Source organism: Coregonus clupeaformis, chromosome 26 (assembly GCF_020615455.1).
Source record: "Coregonus clupeaformis isolate EN_2021a chromosome 26, ASM2061545v1, whole genome shotgun sequence".
NCBI classification, from domain to species: Eukaryota; Metazoa; Chordata; class Actinopteri; order Salmoniformes; family Salmonidae; genus Coregonus; species Coregonus clupeaformis.
Window position 1 is genome coordinate 12,893,541 of NC_059217.1, and position 15,081 is coordinate 12,908,621.

The 15,081-nt window shown below is 47.1% G+C and overlaps 1 protein-coding gene across 1 annotated transcript in view; it reads left to right on the forward strand.

Annotated features, from left to right (window-relative positions):
- Positions 1 to 15,081, forward strand: part of LOC121540392 (insulin receptor-like) — a 208,826-nt gene that overhangs the window by 156,674 nt on the left and 37,071 nt on the right. The gene's annotated exons all lie outside the window — the stretch shown is intronic.

A 15,081-nucleotide genomic window follows, 5' to 3' on the forward strand; every position in this document is an offset into this window, starting at 1 on the left:
CTTTGGATGCAACTCAGCATTCTTTGTCCTCCAAACACGACGAGTTGAGTTTTTACCAAAAAGTTATATTTTGGTTTCATCTGACCATATGACATTCTCCCAATCCTCTTCTGGATCATCCAAATGCACTCTAGCAAACTTCAGACAGGCCTGGACATGTACTGGCTTAAGCAGGGGGACACGTCTGGCACTGCAGGATTTGAGTCCCTGGCGGCATTGTGTGTTACTAATGGTAGGCTTTGTTACTTTGGTCCCAGCTCTCTGCAGGTCATCCACTAGGTCCCCCCGTGTGGTTCTGGGATTTTTGCTCACCATTCTTGTGATCATTCTGACCCCACGGGGTGAGATCTTGCGTGGAGCCCCAGATCGAGGGAGATTATCAGTGGTCTTGTATGTCTTCCATTTCCTAATAATTGCTCCCACAGTTGATTTCTTCAAACCAAGCTGCTTACCTATTGCATATTCAGTCTTCCCAGCCTGGTGCAGGTCTACAATTTTGTTTCTGGTGTCCTTTGACAGCTCTTTGGGCTTGGCCATAGTGGAGTTTGGAGTGTGACTGTTTGAGGTTGTGGACAGGTGTCTTTCATACTGATAACAAGTTCAAACAGGTGCCATTAATACAGGTAACGAGTGGAGAACAGAGGAGCCTCTTAAAGAAGAAGTTACAGGTCTGTGAGAGCCAGAAATCTTGCTTGTTTGTAGGTCGAACAAATACTTATTTTCCACCATAATTTGCAAATAAATTCATAAAAAATCCTACAATGTGATTTTCTGGAGAGAAAAAAATCTTAATTTGTCTGTCATAGTTGACGTGTACCTATGATGAAAATTACAGGTCTCTCTCATCTTTTTAAGTGGGAGAACTTGTACAATTGGTGGCTGACTAAATACTTTTTTTCCCCACTGTAGGTCCGCGGGACTCCAAACCCATCCAAATGTAGCATGCATTGGTCAGGAAATTGATTCAAACATTATGAATTGCCAGTTCACTAAGTGTTTTTGCTCAATTTACTATAACTTCCCGGCCTCCCGAGTGGCGCAGCGGTCTAAGGCACTGCATCGCAGTGCTTGAGGCATCACTACAGACGCGGGTTTGATCCCAGGCTGTATCACAGCCGACCGTGACCGGGAGACCCATGAGGCGACGAACAATTTACCCAGTGTCGTCCGGGTCAGGGGAGGGTTTGGCCTGCTGGGATTTCCTTGTCCCATCGCGCTCTAGCGACTCCTTGTGGCGGGCCAGGCACCTGCAAGCTGACTCCGGCCGCCAGCTGGACGGAGTTTCCTCCAACACATTGGTGCGGCTGGCTAACGGGTTAAGCGAGCAGTGTGTCAAGAAGCAGTGCGGCTTGGCAGGGTCGTGTTTCGGAGGACGCATGGCTCTCGACCTTTGCCTCTCCCGAGTCCGTAGTGGAGTTGCAGCGATGGGACAAGACTGTAACTACCAATTGGATATCATGAAAAAGGGCCAAAAAATAATTGTACGAATAATTTACTATACCTTCCGAAAAAATACTGCGTCCTCTCCTTCAGCGTCGAACTAAGCATGTAATTGTGTTGACAGTCATTGATCGACAAGTCATATTGCATGCCGAACAACAACCCTAGCCTAGTCAAACTGTGCAGCTTCGCATGCTGACCAACGAGAGGTAGGCCTATTTCTGATCTGGCACATCTGCGGGTCACCTTCAGCATTCAAAATGTTTGTAAAATGGGTTGGCTTTATTAGTTGTGTGGCAGACCGGGGGTTCGATCAAGACGTTTACACAGATCCGACATGGACACAAGTGCGATACCTCAGTTTCAAGGGTGTTTATTTAAAACAATGAAGAAAAAGAAAAGAAACCGGTCTCCTCCAGGAGACCTCCTCCGGGTTACCGTCTTCTGGGCTCCGGGGAATGCTGTCTCCTCTGGGGTAGAACACAGAGCCCCTCGGTTCTAGCAGACCGTGAGGACGTCGATCCAGTAGCAACCTCTCACTACCTCCAACCCTCCCGTGTGCTGCCCTCCTGGCAGCTTTATGGGCCCCGTATGGCTGGTGAGCAATCGGCCCGTTGATTTACTCACCAGACTCAATCAGCCCCAATTAATCCTGGCCAGAGGACCCGTCGAGACCTGGCACATCCAGCAGAGAGAGCCACCGCCGCGTGATATAGACTCCGTCTGTCACCAGGCCTTGACGAGTCTCCCCCTGGTGGCTTGTCCGCGGTACGCCACAGTTGAGTGACAACCAATGTAATTTGCTAGGTTATTTTGATCAAATGCCTAAACTACCCCCGGAGAGAACTCTCATCTGGCTATACAGGCTGATCATTAGATTTCATTTCGATTGTTCAGGTTCATCATCAGCAATAGTTTTGGTAGTTTTGCTTGAAACAATCATTTTATTTTTTATTTTTTATATGCTGGGTCAAGTTGATCATTTCATAATGAGGACAACAATAACTTTTGCTACCTGCACTGCATGGTTGAAGCGGGAGACTTTGAAGAAGAGAAGCTCACTCCAAGTAATCAAAACTTCCAAACGGTCTAAACCATTCGATTATGAGACGGGGGTGGAATCCAAAGTTGTCCTATATACACTGCTCAAAAAAATAAAGGCAACACTTAAACAACACATCCTAGATCTGAATGAATGAAATAATCTTATTAAATACTTTTTTCTTTACATAGTTGAATGTGCTGACAACAAAATCACACAAAAATTATCAATGGATATCAAATGTATCAACCCATGGAGGTCTGGATTTGGAGTCACCCTATAAATTAAAGTGGAAAACCACACTACAGGCTGATCCAACTTTGATGTAATGTCCTTAAAACAAGTCAAAATGAGGCTCAGTAGTGTGTGTGGCCTCCACGTGCCTGTATGATCTCCCTACAACGCCTGGGCATGCTCCTGATGAGGTGGCGGATGGTCTCCTGAGAAATCTCCTCCCAGACCTGGACTAAAGCATCCGCCAACTCCTGGACAGTCTGTGGTGCAACGTGGCGTTGGTGGATGGAGCGAGACATGATGTCCCAGATGTGCTCAATTGGATTCAGGTCTGGGGAACGGGCGGGCCAGTCCATAGCATCAATGCCTTCCTCTTGCAGGAACTGCTGACACACTCCAGCCACTTGAGGTCTAGCATTGTCTTGCATTAGGAGGAACCCAGGGTCTGAGGATCTCATCTCGGTACCTAATGGCAGTCAGGCTACCTCTGGCGAGCACATGGAGGGCTGTGCGGCCCCCCAAAGAAATGCCACCCCACACCATGACTGACCCACCGCCAAACCGGTCATGCTGGAGGATGTTGCAGTCAGCAGAACGTTCTCCACGGCGTCTCCAGACTCTGTCACGTCTGTCACATGTGCTCAGTGTGAACCTGCTTTCATCTATGAAGAGCACAGGGCGCCAGTGGCGAATTTGCCAATCTTGGTGTTCTCTGGCAAATGCCAAACGCCCTGCACGGTGTTGGGCTGTAAGCACAACCCCCACCTGTGGACGTCGGGCCCTCATACCACCCTCATGGAGTCTGTTTCTGACCGTTTGAGCAGACACATGCACATTTGTGGCCTGCTGGAGGTCATTTTGCAGGGCTCTGGCAGTGCTCCTCCTGCTCCTCCTTGCACAAAGGCGGAGGTAGCGGTCCTGCTGCTGTGTTGTTGCCCTCCTACGGCCTCCACCACGTCTCCTGATGTACTGGCCTGTCTCCTGGTAGCGCCTCCATGCTCTGGACACTACGCTGACAGACACAGCAAACCTTCTTGCCACAGCTCGCATTGATGTGCCATCCTGGATGAGCTGCACTACCTGAGCCATTTGTGTGGGTTGTAGACTCCGTCTCATGCTACCACTAGTGTGAAAGCACCTCCAGCATTCAAAAGTGACCAAAACATCAGCCAGGAAGCATAGGAACTGAGAAGTGGTCTGTGGTCACCACCTGCAGAACCACTTCTTTATTGGGGGTGTCTTGATAATTGCCTATAATTTCCACCTGTTGTCTATTCCATTTGCACAACAGCATGTGAAATGTATTGTCAATCAGTGTTGCTTCCTAAGTGGACAGTTTGATTTCACAGAAGTGTGATTGACTTGGAGTTACATTGTGTTATTTAAGTGTTCATTTTATTTTTTTGAGCAGTGTATATTCATTGGCTATGTCATAGCAAATTTGTAAAGATAAATATTGATACATTACTGTAACGTATACGCAGGGAGTCAGGAAGCAGGTGCAGAAGGTTCAGCCGCCTCGCTGTCCGTATGTACTCCAGGTTCCGATGGTCAGTGAGGATGAGACATGAGTCCTTGGCACCCTCCAGCCAGTGTCTCCACTCCTCTAATGCCAAATTCACCGCCAAGAGCTCCTGGTCGCCGACGTCATAGTTCCTCTCAGCAGGAGACAGTTTTTTTTTTGTAGTATGCACATGGATACAATTTCTGTGGGTTACCTTGACGTTGGGACAGGATGGCCCCCACGCCCACTGCTGAAGCGTCCACCTCCACCACGAAGGGCAGCATAGGATCTGGGTTTTCTGCAACGGGGCGGAGGTGAAACACCCCTTCAGTATACGGAAGGCGTCATCGGCTGTAAGACTCCACACCAACTTACAGGTACCACCCTTGAGGTGAGAGGAGAGGCGATAGAGCTGAAGTTCCTAATGAAGCAGCGGCAGAAGTTGGCAAACCCCAAACACCATCGTAGCCCCTTTATGGGACTGGCCATGACCTGACTGCATCGACCTTCCTCTCCTCCATCATCACTCCCCGTGGACTGATCTGGTATCCTCAGAAGTAGACAGCAACCTGATGGAACTGGCACTTCTCCGCTTTCACATACAGGTGATCCTCCAGGGGGCGTTCCAGGACTACTCTGACATGGGCGATGTGATCCTCCAAGGTGGCCGAGTAGACCAGGATGTTGTTGATATACACGACCACCTGGCGCCCGAGCATGTCGCGGAACACTTCATTAATGAATGCCTGGAACACCGACGGAGCATTGGCTAATCCATAAGGCATCACCGTTTTCCATTAATCCAATTTGGTTTAAAAAACGGGCACCGCGGAGCTGTTCGATCGCAGCCGGCACCAACGGGAGAGGGTAGCGGTACTTAGTGGTGATGGAATTGAGGCCTCTGTAATCAATACACGGGCGTAGACCTCCGTCCTTCTTGGCCACGAAGAACAAGCCTGCCAAAGCAGTGGAGGAGGAGGTGCGGATGAAACCAAGAGCCATGAACCTCTCATAGGAACCCAGCTCCTCCTCTCCTCTCTCCCAGACGGCCGTAGCCCACTCCAAAGCCTTTCCGGTCAGCAGGGAAATGACCGTGGCAACCTTGGACCTCTCGGTGGTGGAGGCTCCTGTCTGATGGGCGAAATAGAGAGAGCACTGGAGTAGGAAGCCACGGCATTTCGATGGAGTCCCGTCATATTTGTACGGGAGGTTGCCACGGTCATGTGATATCGCTGACCCTGGGTGGACTGCTGGATGGGCTGGGGGACTGGCTCTCTGGGACGACTCGTGGTAGAGGATCCTCCGCTAGTTGGAGATGAATCCTCTCAGGTGTTGTCGAGATGGTGGAGAACGCGGAGGACCGTATCCATTACCGTAACCAGTTAAGCCAGCTGGTCGTGGTGTTGACGGAGTAGGTGTTCCTGTTCGTCGACCATCTGGGAGATATCCTTAACTTCTGCAGATTCCATATCTTGAGAGGCATTATTCTGTAACGTATACGCAGGGAGTCAGGAAGCAGGTGCAGAAGGTGAGTTTAATAATAAGAAACATGAAGATAATCAAAACAGGAATAGCGTATTGAACGTAAACAAAACCAATACTGCCTGAAGACTGAGGCTACTGAGGGCTAAATAAAGGGAGAGTAATCAGGGTGATGATGAAGTCCAGGTGTGCTTAACGATGTGGAGCAGGTGTGCACAATGATGGTTGTCAGGTGTGCGTAATGAGGGTTGCCAGGACCGGTGGTTAGCAGACCGGCGACGTTGAGCACCGGAGCGGGAGTAGGCGTGACAATTACTAGCTCTAAAAAAAAATTGCTGCAAAACTAACAAATTATGTAGTGGGTGATGATGATTTCAGATCAAAAGTGGGGTGGGACAAAAAGCAAACATTTCCCCCTAACTGATAGTGGGCTGGTAGATGCCCCGTTTCCCTTATGGCTCAGCTCAGGTGCCTACATACACCATCTACATCATTTACACACACACACACAAACAGAAGTCAGCTCAGACAGATACAGCTCAGAGAGGCCCAGCTCATGAACTCCATCAGCAGCAGATTTTAATTTAGAATGGAAAATGAATGTGTTTATGCAACAAATGTTAGTGCATCGTATCGAACCGAATCACATCGATTCGTTTCAAAGTAAAATGTATCGTTCCTGTATCGTATCGGAGCCCATGTACTGTATCTAGATACATATCGAATCGTCTTGAAAGGGAAAGATGCACATCCCACCATATACCACCATCAACTCTACCATGTAAGTCTTAGATCTATAACTTGACAGCCATATACCACCATTAGCTCTCGAAAACTCTAGGCGGCATTCTGCCTTCTTCCTACAGTTTTCAGCTGTTAGCTTCACCCATGACTGGCTCATGTGAACTAGAATCCCGACGCTGTGTTTTAACGTTTAGAAACGTCAATAATAATAATAATTGTCGCTTGCGATACGGCTTTCGAAACATATGGCCATTATCTTTCATCAGCGAGAAAGAATCCTTCAAATAAAAAAGATACACTTACTGTAGTATTTTTGCACAGATCTATACAGCTATGGGTGCCTCCATCCAATGAAACTACACTTCCGCTACTCTTCCAGAGTTATCCTTACACACAGGTGTTCGGAGCACGCTAGATACAGTGGGGAAAAAAAGTATTTAGTCAGCCACCAATTGTGCAACTTCTCCCACTTAAAAAGATGAGAGAGGCCTGTAATTTTCATCATAGGTACACATCACCTATGACAGACAAATTGAGGGAAAAACAATCCAGAAAATCACATTGTAGGATTTTTTATGAATTTATTTGCAAATTATGGTGGAAAATAAGTATTTGGTCACCTACAAACAAGCAAGATTTCTGGCTCTCACAGACCTGTAACTTCTTCTTTAAGAGGCTCCTCTGTCCTCCACTCGTTACCTGTATTAATGGCACATGTTTGAACTTGTTATCAGTATAAAAGACACCTGTCCACAACCTCAAACAGTCACACTCCAAACTCCACTATGGCCAAGACCAAAGAGCTGTCAAAGGACACCAGAAACAAAATTGTAGACCTGCACCAGGCTGGGAAGACTGAATCTGCAATAGGTAAGCAGCTTGGTTTGAAGAAATCAACTGTGGGAGCAATTATTAGGAAATGGAAGACATACAAGACCACTGATAATCTCCCTCGATCTGGGGCTCCACGCAAGATCTCACCCCGTGGGGTCAAAATGATCACAAGAACGGTGAGCAAAAATCCCAGAACCACACAGGGGGACCTAGTGAATGACCTGCAGAGAGCTGGGACCAAAGTAACAAAGCCTACCATCAGTAACACACTACGCCGCCAGGGACTCAAATCCTGCAGTGCCAGACGTGTCCCCCTGCTTAAGCCAGTACATGTCCAGGCCCGTCTGAAGTTTGCTAGAGTGCATTTGGATGATCCAGAAGAGGATTGGGAGAATGTCATATGGTCAGATGAAACCAAAATATAACTTTTTGGTAAAAACTCAACTCGTCGTGTTTGGAGGACAAAGAATGCTGAGTTGCATCCAAAGAATACCATACCTACTGTGAAGTATGGGGGTGGAAACATCATGCTTTGGGGCTGTTTTTCTGCAAAGGGACCAGGACGACTGATCCGTGTAAAGGAAAGAATGAATGGGGCCATGTATCGTGAGATTTTGAGTGAAAACCTCCTTCCATTAGCAAGGGCATTGAAAATGAAACGTGGCTGGGTCTTTCAGCATGACAATGATCCCAAACACACCGCCCGGGCAACGAAGGAGTGGCTTCGTAAGAAGCATTTCAAGGTCCTGGAGTGGCCTAGCCAGTCTCCAGATCTCAACCCCATAGAAAATCTTTGGAGGGAGTTGAAAGTCTGTGTTGCCCAGCGACAGCCCCAAAACATCACTGCTCTAGAGGAGATCTGCATGGAGGAATGGGCCAAAATAACAGCAACAGTGTGTGAAAACCTTGTGAAGACTTACAGAAAACGATTGACCTGTGTCATTGCCAACAAAGGGTATATAACAAAGTATTGAGAAACTTTTGTTATTGACCAAATACTTATTTTCCACCATAATTTGCAAATAAATTCATTAAAAATCCTACAATGTGATTTTCAGGAAAACATTTTCTCATTTTGTCTGTCATAGTTGACGTGTACCTATGATGAAAATTATAGGCCTCTCTCATCTTTTTAAGTGGGAGAACTTGCACAATTGGTGGCTGACTAAATACTTTTTTCCCCCACTGTAGCTAATTAGCACAGGTGGTCGCCTCTGTCTTCCGTCTGTTTTCCGTAAACAAGCACTGTAACATGGATATATGACCGTGTTGGAACACTAACCCTATAAAGGTGTGTATCAGTTTAACCTTTTTTTTTATTATTATTATTACTTCTCGTTGATATGAAAGATAAGGTCCTTATGCTTCCAAAACCGTACCGCAAGCGATGTGTGTTAATGTTGAGACAGAGTGTCGGGGCTCTTAACAAAACTCCCCCGTACAGAAGACGCCTTCGTCCAATGACTCCAATAACTCTTATGTGTAATGGAATGGAACTGAGAGTCATAATCAAGGGCTAATACCACCATCAACTCTACCATGTACGTGTCTGCTGTGATGTCACACCAGGTGCCATAGTGGACACAAACGTGCAGTGACATACAGTCTAATCACCATTACAAACACGGCAGGATCACAGCTGCACTCTGAAGTGTGTAGAGTCATCAGGATTCTACGTTGATAGTCTTCGATGTAGATACACCACCATCAACTCAACTACTTCAATCTGAAGTCAGTGTACCACTGTCAACCCCTTCCATACGTGTCAGCTCCATCACCTGCGTCAGCAGCCAGCGACGTCAGCAGACACTACAGCACTCACTGAACCCATACTGTGTACTGTACACCTCTACACGTATCATGGCTCACAGAACACAGTCAGCTTGCAGTCAGCTTCAGCTAGACTCATAGTCATTTGGTTAACATAGTCTGTTTATGTGGGTCAAATCTGTTTGGGTGTTTTGTGGGCAACTCTTGTTTTGGCCACATTAGTCACACCGACTGGGTGACACTACTGTCATTTTCCAGCATGTATAGTTAACGTTTAAAGTCTGACCTCACAGCAGAGTTGAGATTAGTATGACAATAGAGGAGGAGGGTAAAACATCACACGTCTCACTGTCATATGTGTCCCCTGACCTGGCTAGGACGTAAACAGTCTCTACTCTACACACACTCCTTACACACACACACACACACACACACACACACACACACACACACACACACACACACACACACACACACTCCTTTCACACACACACACGCCCACTCAGAGTGACAACACCGACCGTGTGCCGTGCTCCTCTGTGTCCCCAAATACTTTTCCCTGTTTGGCTCTGAGTGAGTGTCACCTGACGCTTTCACAGTAAACAGCAGGCTCTGGAACAGGAAGTGCACAGCGCCTCTGTTGGGTTTCATTAGTCTGCTTGCCAAAAGCCACCCTATTCCCTATGTAGTCCACTTCTTTTGACCAGGGCCCATAGGGTAGTGCACTAGTTTATATAGGGAATATGGTGCCATTTGGGATACAAATCAAATCAAATTGTATTTGTCACATGCGCCAAATATAACCTAACCTTACCTTACTTATAAGCATTTAACCAACAATGCAGTTTTAAGAAAATAGAGTTAATAAAAAAATTTAACACAATAAAATAACAATAACGAGGCTATGTACAGGGGGTACAGGTACCGAGTCAATGTGCGGGGGTACAGGTTAGTCGAGGTAATTTGTATATGTAGGTAGGGATAAAGTGACTATGCATAGATAATAAACAGCAAGTAGCAGCAGTGTCAATGCAAATAGTCTGGGTGGTCATTTGTCTTATGGCTTGGGGGTAGAGGCTGTTAAGGAGCCTTTTGGACCTAGACTTGGCACTCAAATCAAATCAAATTGTATTTGTCACATACACGTGTTTAGCAGATGTTATAGCGGGTGTAGCGAAATGCTTGTGCTTCTAGCTCCGACAGTGCAATAATATCTAACAAGTAATATCAAACAATTTCACAACACATACCCAATACACACAAAACTAGTAAGGAATGGAATTTAAGAATATATACATATATGGACAAGCAATGACAGAGCGGCATGGACTAAGATACAGTAAAATATTATAGAATAGAATACAGTATATACATGAGATGAGTAGTGCAAGATATGTAAACATTATTAAAGTGACTAGTGTTCCATTTCTTAAAGTGGCCAGTGATTTCAATAGGCAGCAGCAGACTCTAATGTGCTAGTGATGGCTATTTAACAGTCTGATGGCCTTGAGATAGAAGCTGTTCATTCTCTCGGTCCCAGCTTTGATGCACCTGTACTGACCTCGCCTTCTGGATGATAGCGGGGTGAACAGGCAGTGGCTCGGGTAGTTGATGTCCTTGATGATCTTTTTCGCCTTCCTGTGACATCGGGTGCTATATGTGTCTTGGAGGGCAGACCGCACCACCCTCTGGAGAGCCCTGCGGTTGCGGGCGTTGCAGTTGCCGTACCAGGTGGTGATACAGCCCGACAGGATGCTCTTAATTGTGCATCTGTAAAAGTTTGTGAGGGTTTTAGGTGCCAAGCCAAATTTCTTCAGCCTCCTGAGGTTGAAGAGGCTCTGTTGCGCCTTCTTCACCACATTGCCTGCGTGGGTGGACCATTTCAGTTTGTCGGTAATGTGTATGACAAGGAACTTGAAGCTTTCCACCATCTCCACTGCGGTCCCGTCGATGTGGATAGGGGGGTGCACCCTCTGCTGTTTCCTGAAGTCCATGATCATCTCCTTTGTTTTGTTGATGTTGAGTGAGAGGTTATTTTCCTGGCACCACACTCCCAGAGGCCTCACCTTCTCCCTGTAGGCGGTCTCGTCATTGTTGGTAATCAAGCCTACTACTGTTGTGTCGTCTGCAAACTTGATGATTGAGTTGGAGGCGTGCTTGGCCACGCAGTCATGGGTGAACAGGCAGTACAAGATGGGGCTGATTACGCACCCTTGTGGGGCCTCAGTGTTGAGGATCAGCGAAGTGGAGATGTTGTTTCCTACGTTCACCACCTGGGGGCAGCCCGTCAGGAAGTCCAGGACCCAGTTGCACAGGGCGGGGTTCAGACCCAGGGCCTCGAGCTTAATGATGAGCTTGGAGGGTACTATGGTGTTGAATGCTGAGCTATAGTCAATGAACAGCATTCTTACATAGGTATTCCTCTTGTCCAGATGGGATAGGGCAGTGTGCAGTGTAATGGCGATTGCATCGTCTGTGGATCTATTGGGGCGGTAAGCAAATTGAAGTGGGTCTAGGGTGACAGGTAAGGTAGAGGTGATATGATCCTTGACTAGTGCTACGGGGCGATAGTCATTTAGTTTTTGCTTAGTTGCTTAGTCACTTTGCTTTCTTGGGTACAGGAACAATGGTGGCCATCTTGAAGCATGTGGGAACAGCATACTGGGAAAGGGAGAGATTGAATATGTCTGTAAACACACCAGCCAGCTGGTCTGCGCATGCTCTGAGGACGCGGCTAGGGATGACGTCTGGGCCGGCAGCCTTGCGGGGATTAACATGCTTAAATGTCTTAATCACGTCGGCCTTGGAGAAGGAGAGGCCACAGTCCTTGGTAGTGGGCCTCGTCGGTGGCACTGTGTTATCCTCAAAGCGGGCGAAGAAGGTGTTTAGCTTGTCTGGAAGCGAGACGTCGGTGTTGGCGACGTGGCTGGTTTTCCTTTTGTAGTCCGTGATTGTCTGTAGACCCTGCCACATACGTCTTGTGTCTGAGCCGTTGAATTGCGACTCCACTTTGTCTCTATACTGATGTGTTGCCAGTTGAATTGCCTTGTGGAGTGAGTAGCTACACTGTTTGTATTCTGACATATTCCCAGTCACCTTGCCATGGTTAAATGCTGTGGTTCGCACTTTCAGTTTTGCGCGAATGCTGCCATCTATCCACGATTTCTGGTTAGGGTAGGTTTTAATAGTCACAGTGGGCACAACATCACCTATACACTTCCTGATAAACTCAGTAACCGTTTCAGTGTATTCGTCTAGATTATTTTCGCAAGCTACCCGGAACATATCCTAGTTCTCGTGATCAAAACAATCTTGAAACGTGGATTCCGATTGGTCAGACCAGCGTTGAATAGTCCTTAGCACGGGTATTTCCTGTTTGAGTTTCTGCCTATAGGAAGGGAGGAGCAAAATGGAGTCGTGGCAGATTTGCCGAAAGGAGGGCGGGGGAGGGCCTTATAACCATCCCGGAAGTTCGAATAGCAATGGTTAAGGATTTTAGCAGCGCGAGTACAAGAGTCGATATGTTGATAGAACTTCGGCAGCCTAGTCCTCAAATTTGCTTTTTTAAAATCCCCGGCTACAATAAATGCAGCCTCAGGATATGTGGTTCTAGTTTGCATAAAGTCCAGTGAAGTTCTTTGAGGGCCGTCGTGGTATCGGCTTGAGGGGGGAGATACACGGCCGTGACTATAACCGAATAAAATTATCTTGGGAGATAATACGGTCTGCATTTGATTGTGAGGTATTCTAGGTCGGGTGAACAAAAGGACTCGAGTTCCTGTATGTTACTACAATTACACCATGAGTCGTTAATCATGAAACACACACCTCCGCCCTTCTGCTTGCCAGAGAGATATTTATTCCTGTCTGCGCGATGAACTGAGAACCCATTTGGCTGGACCGATTTCGACAGAATATCCCAAGAGAGCCATGTTTCCGTGAAACAAAGTATGTTACAGGGCTTGATGTCTCTGGAAAGAATCCTTGCCCGGAGCTCGTCGACCTTGTTAACCAGAGACTGAACATTAGTGAGTAGTATACTTGGAAGCGGTGGGTGGTGTGCGCGCCTCCTAAGTCGAACCAGCAGGCCGCTCCGAGTGCCTCTCCTCCGCCATCGATGTTTTGGGTCAGCCGCTGGGATCAGTTTTGTTGCCCTGGGGAGAGCAAACAAAGGATCTGCTTCGGGAAAGTCGTATTCCTGGTCGTAATGCTGGTGAGTTACCGCCGCTCTGATATCCAATAGTTTTCCCCGGCTGTATGTAATGATACAAAACACTTTCTGGGCTAATAATGTAAAAAATAATACATAAAAAAACAAAATACTGCAATGTTTCCTAAGAGCTAGTCGCAAGGCCGCCATCTTCGTCGGCGCCAGGTACATGAAGGGGGGTTGTGCGGTAGCAGTGAGAACAGTCTATGACTTGGTGACTGGAGTCTTTGACAATTTTTTGGGCTTTCCTCTGACACCACCTAGTATATAGGTCCTGGATGCAGGAAGCTTGGCCCCAGTGATGTATTGGGTTATATGGTTGGATGCCGAGCAGTTGCCATACCAGGCGGTGATGCAACCGGTCAGGATGCTCTCGATGGTGCAGCTGTAGAACTTTTTGAGGATCTGGGGACCCATGCCAAATCATTTTATTCTCCTGAGGGGGAAAAGGCGTTGTCGTGCCCTCTTCATGACTTTGTTGGTGTGATGTGGACACCAAGGAACTTGAATCTCTCAACCCGCTCCACTACAGTCCCTTCGATGTGAATGAGGGCGTGTTTGGCCCTCTTTTTCCTGTAGTCCACGATCATCTCCTTTGTCTTGCTCACGTTGAGGAAGAGGTTGTTGTCCTGGCACCACACTACCAGGTCTCTGACCTCCTCCCTATAGGCTCTCTCATCGTTGTCGGTGATCAGGCCTACAGTCTTGGATATTTGGCTTCATTTGGACAGTGTAGACAGTTAAGTCACAGGAAGAGACTGGTTGAGCAGAGACGTGGAGACATGACCCCCTCCCAAAGCCACACGCTGGCTCATGATTGATGGTGTTTGTGTGTTTATCATATAGCTTAGTGTGTTCTGTAGGGAAGGCAGCAGGCAGGTCGACAGGCCGCTGTGGACTGAACGTGTTGCTGAATGTATTAGGCAGTGTCTCTAGTGTGAGCTGCGCTATGTTGCTTTTTCCAGAGGACAGCGTCTGAGTGTTGGGCTAGTCTGGGGAAATACCCATCATCCAAATATGGAGAGGTAGAAATAGATGTATTGAGGAGGCAAACATAGGCAAACACCACACACACAAACACACACACTTACTGGAAGTCCTGGAGTGTACACACACTCATACTGTATACCCACCTGCTGCATTCCTCCACTTTTTTTTCTTATTTTGTTTACCTTTATTTTCCCCTGTTTCTCCTCTCATTAGTTCATTGCTCTTTATTGTACTCTTAACCACTTGAGGGAGCAATATAGGGCTACTTAAATTCCCTCCTGACTGTTTACACACTGCTGAAGGCTTTTCCTCAGCATCCAGCCAACTAATAGAGATGACCAGGTGCTTAAAGGAGAAAACTCACTAGACTGATTGTCGGTCTGTACAGTAGGGGGCCGTTTGTTTGCTGACGGCACGGTGTGTTATAGGGACTACCCCACCGGTGTGGGACTGACAGATGTCATTTTTGCCCGTTTCTACATGTATAATTGGTTTGCACTCGGTTTGCAAATTACGTCTGGCACTCTGTTCAGAGGTGCTAAGTACTCTCGGACCGGCAGACACTTAGCAATCCTACTGGTCTGTCCATGCCTTAAGGCTTATGAGGAACATTGCTTAAAGAAGAGAGAGATTCACACAGTGTTCCGAAGGCCATTTCTTAAAGTCTCGTAGTACGATACGTTCTTAAAGCGATTCACACACATGCCATCCAGTATGATAGGAAGGAAGTTGCTAGATGATCCTTTTAATTCTGCAGCCGTTGCGACATCAGGGACTATCCTTCGCTGCTGGGCCGAGTGAGGGAGCATCCGTAACCAGACTCACAAATCA